Source organism: Gossypium raimondii, chromosome 2 (assembly GCF_025698545.1).
Source record: "Gossypium raimondii isolate GPD5lz chromosome 2, ASM2569854v1, whole genome shotgun sequence".
In the NCBI taxonomy this organism is placed as follows: Eukaryota; Viridiplantae; Streptophyta; class Magnoliopsida; order Malvales; family Malvaceae; genus Gossypium; species Gossypium raimondii.
Window position 1 is genome coordinate 30,529,917 of NC_068566.1, and position 16,063 is coordinate 30,545,979.

A 16,063-nucleotide genomic window follows, 5' to 3' on the forward strand; every position below is an offset into this window, starting at 1 on the left:
ATCCTCTTCTAAGATTTGGAAGTCTGAATAATCTACTTTACTCTTCACTTTGGCTTTAAGTTGCTCCATAAAACTTTCTACGCACTCATCATCAACCTGCAGTTTAAGTCATGGAGATGCACATCAATTCTAAAGTCTAAACCCACCAAGAAGAAGCATGAAAAGAGATTTGAACAAAACCTTTCCATGTTTTGAAGCAGAAGATATATTTGCGTCTCCTTCTTCCATTATTATTGTATTCTTTGTGTTCGACTTGGCTGCCTTCATCTGTTTTTTGGGTTGTTCTGTCACTGTAAGCTTTTCATATTCTTCTCTCATTCTTCCTCTCTGTTTTGCTTCCAATTTTGCTTTCTTTTCTTTATGATTTAGATTTTCTTAAGAAAAATAAAGAGATAAAGGAAATCGGAGGAAGAGGAGTTGAAAGATAAAGGAAACGAAGAGGGGGAGTAAGGTTGTTCGCTGAAATAAAGAGATAAAAAAAAGGTTGAAGAAGGTGAAGAATCTCTGTTTCAGTTTCTTTTTCTATCTTTGCTTAAAAAAATCTTTTTTCTTCTTCTTCTTCTTTTTTGTTGTGTAAATACGCGTATTGCCATAAATTATGTTTGTTTGCAAATTTGTAATATGACTTTAGGGACTGTTAATGTTATGTAAATTCTTATCCAATAATTTTTCTTGGGTAATGTTTTAGGGTTTATTAAATTTGTAATAATACTTTTCAAACACAATGTATATGCAGTTTCGAAAAGTGAGATGATTCCCCTCCCAAATTCATCTGTTAACCCAAGCATTACGGACTTTAGGAAAGAGAACAGGTATTCTTCTATTCTGTTAAAGAACTGCGTCTACAGCTAGAGAGTCATTGTTTTGCAGAAAGATGTTCTATTCTATTATGTTCTATTGTGTGAAAAGTAGAAAATTGTCTGTATGTGATAGAGTCTCGTTTGTGTTTGTTTTAACCTGTGTGCTTTTATTCTCGCTATGCATTTTACACATATGGTTTGTAATTTGATATTTGTTGTTTCATTTTTGTTTAGGTACAAGAAGCTCCTAAGCTCAGTGGATCTTACAAAGGACTTCTTTTTCAGCTATTCATACAATGTTATGTGTAGTCTTCAAAAGAACTTGTATAATAATGAACCAGGTGAGGTTCTTCCAGCTTATTTTAAGTGAGTAATGCATTTAATATTTCTAGTTAAATGATAGGTTGAGTTCAATTTCTTTATCTGGCATTTATTTTCCCCAATTGGACACTATATTTCTTAATTATGAGTGCCATTTTTTATATAATCTTTTATTTTGGTAATGTTAAAATAGAGTAACAAAACAAAGGCAATGTTTCTTTTCGAGATTGCATGTTTGTGAGGATAATTTTCGTTATCTTTATAGATTTTTATCTTTTGTTTATCCATCTAACTTAACGTTAATTATGTCCTTCTCATCCTGTGTAAATGGCCATCGTGTAATGCAAGGTGCGTGGCTTCGATTTTCCGAGGGAATATGACGGTGAATGCCTTCAAATGAGAATGTCATATAGTCCGATCGCACACCTCTTCCTATTCTTGGTGCAATGGATCGACTTTCACCTTGCAGTGCACTTTCGGTCGTTAAGAATCTTAATTTACAAGGTTATATTTTGTTACTTCATGTTTATCTCTTGATGTAATAGTGAAAATTAGCTGTTTCTTCATCGTTATCATATCATGCAGGTTTATGTCGATGGTACTACCACCATGTCTACACATGAAAGGAAAGCAAGCATAAGAGAGTTCTATGGTATCTTTTCTCAATTTGTATGTTTTGTTACACTTAAAAACTATAGTTCTTATTTCGAGCTATTCTTCTAGTTTAGTTTGATGAACCAAAGCTATACAAATAATAGAAAAATAATAATAACGTGATTTTGATTGCATTTGGATGGTTTAATAATACTACCACCACTGATTTCGCCGTCAGATCTGGTTTTAAGGTTGCCTGTTTCTTCTTCCCTTATTTTATTTATAATTCATCAGCAATTTGCTTTAAAATTTGCTTTAAAATTTGATCTGTCTTGCTGGGTTTTTGTGCTGTGTCTTTGCAGAGTATCTATCTTATTTTATGTATATGATTTTTAGTTGTTCTCATGTTTTTTTATAGGATTTATAGTGAGTTTGTTGATGTATATGATGGCTTTGTGCTTTTTTTTTTTTTTACAAATATAATCTCTTCTGTTGATGAATGGAATTTCAAAACTAGTACTGATTACTGTATGAACTGCAGATTGTTTTGACTCATGAACATGCTGATTCATGGGGTTTTTTTAATTATTCATGGGGTCATTGATCATAGCCTACAAATTGCTTGTTATGCTGATTCATTATCAAGACATCTGTTGTTGAATGTACTTGCTCTTTTAGGTTCATACTTTATTATTATGGTTATGCTTTTTATTCCGACTCTTTATGATTTAAGTACCAGTGTTCGGAACCCATGGATGTGGGAAAACTTGGAAAAAAAATTGAACATACTCATCTCAGACATGCCTTCATACCCATATCTGACATGTCTTTATACTGACACCTAACACTCATACCTAAGTCCGAGTAACATGGTTCTTTTCTTTTTCAAGTTCTAAATTGTTTAACAATAGGTTCTTTGTTTTCTTAAGCAGGGATGATGAAGATGATTTTGTTGCCAAGATGAAGGCGGTGAGGAAGCCTTTGAAGCAAACCAAAAAGTAACAAATAGCTTGTCTGCTACACTTCTTTTTTTTTTTTCATGTTTTATAATTTTGTGACAAATTGTTCTTGGTACTCTGAAGATATTTATGCAAAATTACCCTATGATTCTATTGTATTTATATTGCATGGCTGCACCATGTATTTCTTAACTATTTATATTGCATGGCTGCACCATGTATTTCTTAACTAGTTTGATAAATTTTATGTGTGGTGTTTAATTTTTCGTTATTGTTCGTGTAACTTGTAGCAAAAACTTACATTTGAGCTATCTTTCCATTGTTTATTTTAGTTTTGATTCTAAATTTTTATTTTTACTTTAATATTTACGACAACTTGAGTTCTAACTTTTGGATTTTAATTGTCTTATTAATTTACGGCCCTAAATTCTAAAACTAAATTCATTAATTTTTATATTTAGTTTTAAAGTTAAAATTTTCATAGAAAATTTAATTTAAATAATATTTTTTATTTATCCTTAAAAAGTATATTTAAAGTTTAAATTTAAAAAATAAAACATAATATAATATAATATAATATTTATCATAAAATAAATATTATTTGATTAAAATAATTTTTTTTAAAGATTATGTTTTTAGCGGCGTTTGTGATAAAAAGCGCCGCTAAAGGTTTTGGTCTTTAGCGGCGTTTGTGGTAAAAGCGCCGCTAAAGGTCTTAGTCTTTAGCGGCGTTCGTGGTATAAGCGCCGCTAAAGGTCTTGGTCTTTAGCGGCGTTTTTGAAAAAAGTACCGCTAAAGGTCCTGGTCTTTAGCGGTGCTGCTAAAGGACCTGGTCTTTAGCGGCGTTGTGGGAAAAGCGACGCTAAAGGTCTTGGTCTTTAGCGGCGTTTGTGGTATACGCGCCGCTAAAGGTCTTGGTCTTTAGCGGCGTTCGTGGGAGAAGCGCCGCTAAAGTTAGCGACGTGTTCTTTAGCGGCATTTTTTCCGGCGCTTCTAAAAGCGCCGCTAAAAGTATTTGTGGCGCTAAAAAGCGCCGCTAAAGGCTTAAAAAAGCGCCGCTAAAAGCCTGTTTTGGTGTAGTGAGGGTGTATTTGTTTACCTATAAAATATTTTACGAAAACTATTTTCACTATTTTTCATTGTTTTTTTGGTGGAAAATGAAATCCCACTGTAAAACCTTCTCCAAAACACGTGAAAAGAAAGCTTTATTTTAGGAAAATGTCTCACTGTTTTCATTTTGGTAAGACATTTCCAAAGCTTTTCTCTTCACCAACATAACCCAAAACCCCTTCCCCTACCCGCTTTCTTGCCACCCCGATCTAGGTGTTACTTTTTCCTTCCGAAGCTCCTTTAGGTTCACTGTCCCTCTCCTTTTTTTCCCTTTGGAAAAAAAAAGGAAAAAAATGAAAAGAAGTCTCTAGGTTTAACTTCTCTCAGCGTAATTAACATCAAGTTATGTTTTTTTTTCTTTTTATTTTTATCAGTTTAAGATGCTTCAATTGCTTTTTTTTTTTGTGAATTACTTTCTTTCTTTATTCTCCGATAACTTAATATTCTCCGATCCTTTTCTCCTTCTTTCAACTTTTTTTCTTTGCTTTCTATTTCTATTCTTTGCTTATCATCACCTACTCCTCCTTGCCTCTTCTTTATTGACTCATTACATCAACAATTATATAAGCCAAAATATATATAATAAAATTTTAAATTTGTTGCTTTAATTCGTGTAACAAAAATAGTGAAAAATAGGGTGTGTTTGTTTACCTGTAAAATATTGGGTAAACTACTAAAATAGTCACTTTTGTTTGCCTTAGGTTACATTTTAGTCACTTATGTTTGAAATGTTACGTTTTAGTCACTTACGTTATCGTGTTGTAACATTTTAGTCACTGAGTCGTTAATTGTCGACAATGGTGTAACGGTAAGTTGATGTGGCACGTTAAATCATCATTTCAAATGAAAATTTTAGGTTAAATTCTACAATTGGTCCCTATATTTTTCATTTTCAACAATTTAAAAATTTTCTTTTATGTTCTTCTAACTTTTTTTTTCCGTTCTCTTATGCTTCTCCCTCTATTTTCCTCCCTTCTTCATTTCTTTTAACATAGCTTTTCTATGCTTTCCATTTGTAACTAGTCCACAAGCTCGCCTCACTCGAAAAAAATTAAATTGTTCAAAAAACATAGAAAACTACGTTGAAAGAAATGGAGAAGGGAGGAAAACAAAGAGAGAAGCATAAGAGAATGGAAAAGAAAGAAAGTTAAGAAAACATAAAAGAAAAAAATTAAATTGCTTCAAACGAAAAAATATGGGGACCGATTGTATAAATTAACCTAGAATTTTTGTTTGAAATGATGATTTAACGTGCCACATCAGTTTATTGTTACACCGTTAACAAAAACTAACGGCTTAGTGACTAAAATGTTACAACGTGATAACATAAGTGACTAAAACGTAACATTTCAAACATAAGTGACTAAAATGTAACCTGAGCCAAATAAAAGTGACTATTTTAATAGTTTACCCTAAAATATTTTACGAAAAATATTTTCACTGTATTCCACTATTTTTTTTGGGTGGAAAATGAAATCCCACTATAAAACCTTCCCAAAACACGGGAAAAGAAAGTTTTATTTTAGGAAAATGTCTTACCGTTTTTATTTTGGTAAGACATTTTCTAAAGCTTTTCTCTTCACCATCAATCACCCAAAAGCCCTTCCCCCTTCCCCCCTTCCTTTTGCTATCCCTCTCCCTTTTTTTCCTTTGCAAAAAAATGGAAAAAAAAAATGAAATGAAGTTTCTGGGTTTAACTTCTCTCAGCGTAATTGCCATCAAGGTATGTTTTTTTTTTCTTTTTATCAGATGCTTTAATTGCTTTTTTTTTGGTGAATTACTTTCTTTTTTTTCCTTTAGGTTAGTTGTCCCTTTTTTTTTTTCTTTTTTTCCCCTAACATCAACGTTTTTTTCTTTCTTTTGGGATTGTCTAAATTGGGCATTTTTATTATGTCCAGTCCATGCATGTTTGGGACCAAATTATGTGTTTTAAATTTGTTTTTTGGAGTCAATTCTGTTTTGATTTCTAATGTATCAGTGGTGAGCTTTTTTGGGTTTCATTCACTCTTCTATAACTCGAAGAGTAAAAAGGAGAAAAAAATGAATACATTACTTCGTAGTTGAGTTTAACTGTCCATGAACTAGCATATTTGTAAATTGAAGAGAGCGACTGGGTCGACGAATAAGATATTAGTGGCTATCTTTATTTCTCATTGTTGTTTCCTTTGATGTAAAATATGTAAAAGTAAATAGATTAGGCAACTCGGTTGAGGAGGGACCATGTTTTTGTGTCTGTTATGTTGTATCTAGGTTAAAGACAAACAAGTTCCTAATTGATTGGATTTAGAAAATAAAAGGTCATACTGACTCATGGTTTGGCTTTAGAAAATTAAGAAAAAAGTTATGATTAAGTGGTCCTCTCAGCTTCCAATCTGCTTATCTATAAAAAAGATTTGCTAATGGAGGACAACATCCTTGTTGCTGGCTGGTAGTTGAGATTTTTTTCAACCCACTTAACTCACTTGATCTATGCTATTTGGTTTAGTTGCTTTCCTCATATATATATATATACAACCATTGGTTTAGTTGGCTACTAGTATAAAAAACTTTTCTTCCTTGAAGGCCTGTGGGTTGATCTCTTTGCTTATTAGGTCATCCTCTTTCAATGACTATATGTAAATACAATTAATTAATTATTTCTCATGTAAATACATATAGTAAAATTAAAACTTTGGTTTGGTTGGTTTATTCCTTATTGTTGCTAAAAACTGACTAACAGACATCCCCATTGCAAGTGTGCAAGTTTGTAACTTATGCTACTCGAATTTAGGTGTGTTGTGTATGGATGTGTGTTTGATTGTGATATGTTTATTTTAAAAATCTTTTTACATATTATTAGAGGATAATATCTTTATCCAGACATAAAAATATGTGGTTATGGATACTTCTGGGAAAATGAAAAGTGCAATAATTTGTACATAGATAATTGTTAATGTTAGCATTTAGGAGACATGTTGGGTAGAAGCTGAGATGCCATTCTTGAGTGCATCAAATATTCAAGTTATATAGGTTTTCTTCATTTTCTGAAAATAATATCCAGGCATCCAATAAGAAACCAATTATGGAACTGAAAATTCCACATGATATTTGGATTTGCACTAGAAAACATGTTCCACACTATCTGTTATGTCTTCTTATAGATTGTCCCATCTGTTTTTATTCTATTTTTATATTTCCCCACACTTAATTGATATATACTAGTTTCATATTCGCTATTGTTTTTCTTTTGTTCGAATTGAGTACTGTAATTACTAAAACTAGAATACCAATATATTTAAAGTTGACAAGTTGTATATAGGTATTTTATTTTTACTATATTTTGTATTTCAAAATGTCAGGTGCAATTACATGCATTTGCAATTTTTAAAAACGAAACAGTATTGCAAAAACTATTCAAAATGCCATTGACATTAAATTCTTCAGTTTTGGTAAGCTCTTCAAACCTGCTATCAATGATCTTAAAGAGCATTAATAGTAGTAATAAGTGATAGAAATTCTTTAAACTTGGGCGTAGCTATTTCATACATATAATTATATAATAATTTTACTATATGTATTGACATAAATATTAGATTTCAGTTTTTAATTGACTTGTCTAATGTGTATTTACATGTGTTTATCTTTGTGGGCTGTTTATTCGGTCGTCCTCTTTTAGTGAGCCATAGGTATTCTTGTTGCAAGCTTCTAAGTTGTTCACTTATGTTTTTCTGAAGTTTTAACTTGTTGCAGAGCTTAAAAATCTGCTTGGTTTGTATTGTTTATTGTTGATGTTGGCTTCGTTAGTTCTTGAGCTCAAATACAACTTGAAATTATTTTTTGTTATGATCAAATATTTGTTTGGTATTATTTTGTGTAGATGGACCGTAATCAAGATCATAATGCAATTGTTGGGGTTGTGACTTCAGTTTTAGCTTTTGGGGCTCTTTGGATTAAAAAAAAAATTAAAAACTAGAACGGAAATTGTTTCTCACCCTCGTGTGAATTAAGATTATGAAAGAAAAAAAATTATATTAATAGTATTTTATATGGAGATGACCAGCATTGTATTGATGTGATAAGGATGAGACCGGTTGCATTTTATAATTGGTGTGATATTCTTAGTAGGAACAATTTGTTACAATCAACTAAATCAGTAAATATTAGGGAGCAAATAATTATATTTTTACATATAATTGGTCATAATGTAAGGTTTCGCGTGATTGGATCTAGATATTATAGATCAATTAAGATAATTCACTGTTACTTTAGGGTTGTATTGAAAGCTATTTTGAAATTGTATAAATTAGTTATTAGATTACATGATGAGTCAACTCCTAGTGAAATCATAAACAATCTTAGGTTTTATCCTTATTTTGAAGATTGTATTAGAGCATTAGATGAAACTCATGTGTGTGCATTCGTTCCTCTTAGCATTCAAGGAAGATTTCATAGCCGTAAAGGGGAGACGACACAAAATGTGTTGGTTGTTATTACATTTGGTTTGAAATTTTCCTATGCTTTAGCTAGTTGGGAAGGTAGTGCACATGATTCTCGTATTTTAAGTGATGTACTTTCACGCCCAAGAGGATTATGAATTCTAGATTGTAAGAATTAACATTAAACACCAAAAGCTCATAATTTATTAATAATAATGATATTTTGTAAAATTGTAGATAAAGATTATCTTGCTGATGTTGTATATGGCATCGAAAATGGATATATTACCCTATATCGTGGTGTCCGATATCATTTAAAAGATGCAAATGAACTCTTTAATCTTCGTCATTCATTATTACGAATCATTGTTGAACGTGTTTTTTGGATTTTGAAGAAATATTTTTGTGTGTTAGGTGTTGAACCATTTTGGAAATTTCAAATTCAACTAAATATAATTTTGGCTTGTTTTATCATTCATAATCATATAATGGGAGTTAATTCTAATGATTTATTTAATCAAGGATTATATGAGGAACCTGAGTCTGATTTGATAATACCAACTCTTACGGAGCGAGAAGAAAGAGAAAAAGCAAGAGAATGGTTTGCTAAGAGAGAGGAAATTGCTCAAACTATGTGGACTAATTATATGGCTAGAAACATTAGATAGGTTTAGGGCTCAGGGTTAATGTTTTTATGTTATGTATGTTTTAACATTAAAATTTTTATTTTTCTAATGTTGGTTGGATATTGATATTGAAATTATTGACAATGACAGTTATTAATGTAAAATCAGTAAGGGCAAAAAAGAGGAGACAATAAAACAATTTCTGTTGAAACCATTTTTTGATAAAAACGGGGTTGACTTGGATTTTGAAAAATGAAAACGAATGTGGGAGTCGCCACCAATCTTTTTTATTTAGGTGTGATTGGATCACCTCAAAAAGTGGTTGTTTTTAATAAATGATTTGATTTTATTAAAACAACGATTTTGGTTCGCCAAATTTAGTAAAACAGGTTCGGGAGTCGGTTACGTACGAGGAAGGATTAGCACTTGTAACGCCCAAAAATTGGTACCTAGCTGTTTAGTTAATGTCTTTAGTGTCGAAAATTGAAAACTTTTAAGAGATTTAAAATTTCAATCCTTTATTTAAAAAAAAACTTATATAAAACAAATTACTTGTTAAAACTTTCTCATTTCTGAAAGAGAAAATGTTATACCCAATGAGTTAGGGAATGATATTTCACTTCCTAAAAATGAGCTTGTCCAAAAAATTCATACAATAAAATTTAAAAGGATATTCAATTATTTAAATCAGATGAGGAAATCGCAGCCCAATACATTAGGGCAAAATTTCTCAAAAATTCTAAACATTGAATATTACTTTTATTATTTTTAGGAAAATTCTCATCTCGAAAGAACAACGTGTCATATCCAATGCTTTAGGACACAACATATTGAATTCTTGATAATGAGCTTTTTATTCATGTTTAAATTAAAGAACATTCTCGACTACATAGATTCAACGAAAGAAATTGGAACCCAATACGTTAGGGCTCAATCCTCTTGAAGATCCTAAATACGAGTATTGCCTTTATTTTCGAAGTTTTTCTACTTCCATGAATTCGAGTAAAAATCAATGTAATGTTACATTAAATGTACTAATAAATGTTGTATTGCCAAATGGCAATTATAGATACGAAAATGTGAGCAAAAATAATATGAATAACATCGTAAACGAAATAAATAATAGGAGAGACAAATCTATCACAACAAATAAATGAGTGCAATTTTAAGACACTCTTTTCAAATATTAGTGAGCATATACACAAATAAACAAATTAACATGGAGTGAAACAAAATGCAATGGATGAAATAAATAAAACTATAAAAATATGTAGAAAGAAAAAAAAGATGTGTGTATATATATGTATATTTAAAAAAATAATACAAATGTATATGTGTAAATGTAAATTATAAAATATATGCACATGTATATTTTAAAATATATATAATATATAAAAAGAATATATGTATGAATATATATACATATTTATGAATATGAAAAGGTATACGGATATATATATAGGCAAGCATATAGATTATAAGAAAAATATATAAGTATATATGTATATATAGATAGCTTATAAACGTGCCCATGCACACACATATATATATTATAAAGGCGAATGTATGTATATATATGTATATGTACAATGAAAATAAAAAGAGAATTAAAGTATAAATGGGCATATAATAACAATGGAATTTAATAATAACAGCAATAACATTAAATTTATTAAAATAAAATGAAAGTCACGAAAAGGGGGCTTAATTAAACTTTGAAACAAGATTTAGGGTTTAAATACACAAATAAATGAAAACTAAAGGACTATATTGAACACGCGAATAACATAGAGGGACTAAAAGGGAAATTTTCCCTTCTCTAAAACGGCGTCGTTCAAATAGGACTATTGAAATCAGAAATAAACCAAAGGGGCAAATTTAAAAATAAAAGAAATCTTGATTGAGAAAACATTAAAAAGCGGAGGGGCTCAAAATGCAATTTACCCCTCCGCATAAAAACATGCGGATCCTGCCCAAGTCGGTCGATTTCAGGTCGGCCTCCCTAAAACGACGCCGTTTTGGCGCTTGGGGAGGCCAAGTGAAACGACGTCGTTTCACTAGGCTATTTAAGCCAAAAAACCCTTCAAAAATTTCATTTTCCCCTTTTCTTTAAAAAAAAAACTATGAAACACTCTCCCCTCCTCTCTTCTTCTCCGGGCACCGGCCCAAAGTCCGGTGAAGGGACCACCGCGTCGGCCACCGGTCACCGGCGACGGCACATTCAGATCATGATGGCGAAAAAGGAAAACCTCGGATCCGGTCTTTTCAAACCCCCTAAACCCAAATCTCGGTCCAAAAATACCAAAATATTAATAAAAATCCCAAAAAAAGAAAAAAAACAAACAAAGAAACCTTTCGATTACTGACCACCTATCTTGAGGTGACTCCTCACCATCCATGCCAAGCGTTCTAAGCCGAGCAAAGGTAAGTTTCTTCCTCTTTCTTTTTATTTTATTTTCGCATATATAAAAAAATAAAAATAATAAAAGTAAAAAAAATTAATGAAACGAAGCAAGAAAATAGATATCAACCTTCGATCTTTTATTGATGATATTGTTCTCTTTTGTATTCTCTGTTGTTTTTTGTGAAATACTCGTTTTTTATTTATTTCCCAATTTCTTTTTACAGTATTTTCAGTGGCTTTTTATAGCCGTAATGAAACAAGAAAATAAAAAGAAATCCATTCATATCTGCTTGATTCGCGATTTTCTGATTTTCTTGCCATCTTTGCTACCTATACTGCTTTGTTGCCTTTCTTGCCGTGCAGGTACAAGTTTGGAGAAGGCTCGCTCGTGGAGATTCGGCTTGTGCAGAGGGGCTTGGTTGTGGCGGCTGAAGTTTTACTCTAGAAACCCTAGGGATTTCTGAAACTGTTTTGGGCATTTGGGCCACATTGTAATTGGGCCACTATTTTTAGCTTGGGCTTGGGGTTTGGGTTTTGTAATTTGGGCTTATGTATTTTAGGCCTGGTATAATTTGGGCTGACTGAAATTTGTAAATGGACTGTTACATTGGACTTTTATTTTTTGATTTGGTTTTAATGGACCTGGGGCAAAATTGGGTATTACAATTTCTATTAATCGAAATTCTAGCAAAGGAGGCACATAAAGGAAATAAGCCTTCTAACACTTTTAAAGTAATTTCTATTAATCGAGTTGCTGCAGGTATTTATGAAAGATTCCAAGTTTAATGTAATGCTAAGCATCTGGAAGATCATCTGAGGACTATATAAAAAAAAACCAATGGCAAATTATATACACAATTTGGACCAAAAGTGGTTTTGGATGGGATGATAACATGAAAATGATAACATGTGATAGATTGACATATGGTGCAGTAATGATGGTAATATATGTATATATGTGTTAAATATATTTCACCATTGTATTTTTTACTTGTTATTCTAATTGTGTACCAACAGGCACACAAGAAGTATGAACCATTTTTGAACAAAAGCATTGATTATTATTGTAATGGTCTAAATTGTGGTTATCGAACAAGTGGTTTCAGAACCACAAATCGATTAAAGAGAAATTTATTTTAATATTTTGCATGAATATTGATATGATAGGAAAATCGTATGAAAATATCGATAGAAATTTTTTTACCAATTTAGTGGTTAGTTAAAAAAAAGAAATTATTGAAGAAAATTAGGTAAAAACAAGGTATCGAGACCTCGATCTCATAAAACTGAGTTGAAAATATTTTTATAAATATTTATAAAGTGTTAGTAATATGGTATTAAAATTTCGTTAGAAAATCTTTACGTTTGGGTAGTTAATTAAGTGAAAAGGACTAATTTAAAAATGGTGTAAAAGTTACTAGAAGGATTAAATAGCAATTGTTAAATGAGGAGGGACATAAATTGAAAATAAGCCCAAAAGGAGATATTTTGGGTGGCATAAGCTGAGAAAAATCAGGAGAATAGGTGAAATAAGGGCAAAATGAGAAAATAACAAAATTTACTAAAATAAAAATGAGACCAAATTAGAATATCTAGAATTCTCTTCATATTTTCTTGATTATAATCAGCCAAAAACGTCCTAAGGGTTTATTCAAGCTGGTATTGCATAATTTTTGCACCAAGTGAGTTAATCCTTGCCCTTTTTCTTGTAATTTTGGTGTTTTTAAAACTTTTATAACTAGGTCCTATTACTAAATTCATTAGTTTTTGATTTCATGGATGAAATTGAAAGTCACCATGGTTGAGTGCTGTAAGTTTATGATGAAAAAGCATGAAATTGAAGCTTTAGTTTGTTTATGAGATAATTTTATTAGGTAATTTCAATATAAATTGATTTGTATGACCTAATTGTGAAAAAGTTTGGAAGTAAAGTCTAGTGATAAAATTCTGATTTCCAAAGGTTATAAAGTAGTTTAAAGTGATAGAATAAAGTGTTAATTGAGAAAAATCAGCTCAATTGAGAGGTTAATTGAGCAGGGACAAAATTATCATTTATTGAAAGCTTAGGGGAAAAATGGTAATCAACATCTTGCACTAAAACAGTTTTGGACAGCAGCAGCAGGCTAACTTTGAAAAATCACAATAAATTGTGGAAATCGAAATTGTTCATGGTATTGATGAGCTTATCAATCATGGTATATATTATTGATACATGAAAATTATTGGACTAACTTGAATGTTGAGTTTGTGCATGTTAGGGGAATAATGCATTGAATGGATGTATGAATGTTTATTACATTTTATTGAAAATATTAGGTAAGTATAATTCTTGTTACACGAGCTTACTAAGCACAAAGTGCTTACCCTATTTCATTTTCCCCTGTTTTATAGTGTTAAAAGCTTGGAGGTCGGATTCGGTCGGAGACGTATCACACTATCAACCTCAATATTTCGATATATAAAGAAACTTTATTTTGGAAATCAATGGCATGTATAAGCTAATAAAGTAAATGTTAATGTGAAATGAATGTAAGGTTAGCCATTGGTATGGCTAACAAATAGTGGTTTTGGTATGTGATGAGGTTATCTTATGGATATGTTTGAATCTATCTTGAAAATATGTTGAAATGGATTGGTTGGTTTGGATTGGTCTGGGTTTAAAATTGCAAGGAAGGTTAGATATTTATAAAGGGGTTATATTGAGTTCATAAAAAAAACTTTGAGATTTTGCGAAAAATTTCTTATGGTTTCTATTTAATCTCGGTTTGGTCCCGATGTATGTTTTGGGCTTCGGAGGCCCATTTAAGGGACGTCATGACATGTTTCGGTAAATGAATAGTATTTAACTCGTAATAACGGGAAATTAATTCGATAAAATTCGGTAATGCCTTGTACCCTATTCCGACGACGAATACAGGTAGGGGGTATTACAATTATGATGAAATGACTTTGATTGTTGACAAAGATATGGCAACAGGGAGATTTGTTAGAACATTTGCTGACATAGATTTGGATGATGGTAACCAAGATTCAGTGCTTGTAGACTGCGACAATGAGGAGGTAAGAACAAATGTGTCTTCATCTGGCACATTTAAATGTAAAAGAAAAAATGCTCAAAAAAGTATCGTTGATGAACAAATTAAATTTGTGGGTGAAAACTTGGTAAGATTGCTAATGTATTGGAACAATTAACTGTGGATAAGACACCACATCCTTACGAAGAAGTGATGTCGATGGAGGTGAAAAGATTTGATGACAACTTTCTTTTTAGTGTATTAGATTATCTTGTGGGTCGTGAATCCGAGACCAAAGCTTTCTTAGCCAAAAGCACGAAGCATAGAAAAATTTGGCTTTAAAAATTTTCTCAAGGTTGAAGATATCGATGTTTTAATGTGGTGTAGTACTAATTATGTGGTGTAATATTAGTTATGCACTTGGGCAATATTGTAGTTCATATGGTCTACTACTAATTATGTACTTAGATAATATTCTTAATTTGTAATATTAATTGTGGTTTGGAAGCTAATTTATTATTATTATTCAAAATTTATTTTTTATAACACAATTAGGAATCATTTATTTGTTTTGGTTGTTTTCAATTTATGATTGTTAATATATTCAATTTGATGTATTTATTTATAAATAAATCGTTGCAATATATGTAAAAACAATGTAAAATATAAATTTAATAGATATAAAATAATGAAAAATAATAAATTCTCAAATGTATATTTATTTTATTTAAAACAACTTTTATTAAATATTTTGAAATCATCAAATAATAGAAAATATTTTACATGATTCATCCAAATATTAAAAATATTAACTAAGTCATTTTCCAAAAATTATTTTCTGAAACTATTTTAGTCAAACAAACCTACCTATGTTTCTATTTATTTGGTAAAAATCCAATATTTTAGTGAGAGATGATTCATTTTTCTTAATATATATTTCAAGGATATTATGCTCACCCACATTTGATTAATTCTCATTTATTATAATTAGACCTTTTGACCATTAGATGTTACTCTCAAAAGGATTTTTTTTATTCTCCAATTTAAACGAAATAGTAAAACAAATGCGCATTACTAATTCACCTTTTGAAAAATTAAATTCAAGAATAATGATTCTGATTCATCATCACTACTTACAAGGTTTTAAATAATCAACTTTTGTCTTTTTCTTCTTATGTCAAATCATGTTAATTAAATTTAACTTTTCTTTTTCTTTTCTAGTCCCAATTTGTTTGACTTATTAGAAAATATTAATAAATTCAGTTTATTTGTATCATCATCTTTTCTTAAAAAGTTTAGGTAAAAAGAAAGGTGCATTTTATGTAAAAGATTTTCCAATAACTCGAAAGAAGAAGAAGAAAAAAGAAAATATATGGCTAGAAATAAAACTATAAATAAAAAATTTATGGAATGTTTTCCTTTTATTTTGAGATAAATCTTAAATTTTAATTTAATTTGTAATATTATACATAAATTTTAATTTTGTTTAATTTTATATATAAAAATTTGATCTGATTCAATTTTCACAAACTATTAATACAATTATTGATATAACCTATGTTTAAGTTTCTCAAGATCAATTTTTACAGCCAACCATTTTCTACTTTTTTGCTTATTTTCATGGAGTGAATTACTTCCTGCGCAATGATATTGTTGTCCGTTGTAGTTTTGCTCACAATAAACCATGTCTGCTCTTTACCAATAATTCTTGGGAAGATCACTTTGAACCTATAGGCCACAACTTCATAACTAACTTGTAGAGAATCGAACACAAGCTTATAGGTCGAAATTGTGAAAAATTCCTAGGGTTTTGATCATTC

The 16,063-nt window shown here is 30.5% G+C and overlaps 2 long non-coding RNA genes across 2 annotated transcripts; both read left to right on the plus strand.

The window, feature by feature from the left end:
- On the plus strand, positions 1-1,244 carry LOC105788162 (uncharacterized). The gene is made up of 3 exons (XR_008190833.1): positions 1-493; positions 737-812; positions 1,035-1,244. It is a non-coding gene; the product is annotated as an uncharacterized LOC105788162 (long non-coding RNA).
- Positions 1,245-5,235: 3,991 nt separating this feature from the next.
- Positions 5,236-9,039, plus strand: LOC128036164 (uncharacterized). Its single transcript, XR_008193013.1, has 2 exons — positions 5,236-5,507; positions 8,722-9,039. It is a non-coding gene; the product is annotated as an uncharacterized LOC128036164 (long non-coding RNA).
- The last annotated feature ends 7,024 nt before the right edge of the window (positions 9,040-16,063 follow it).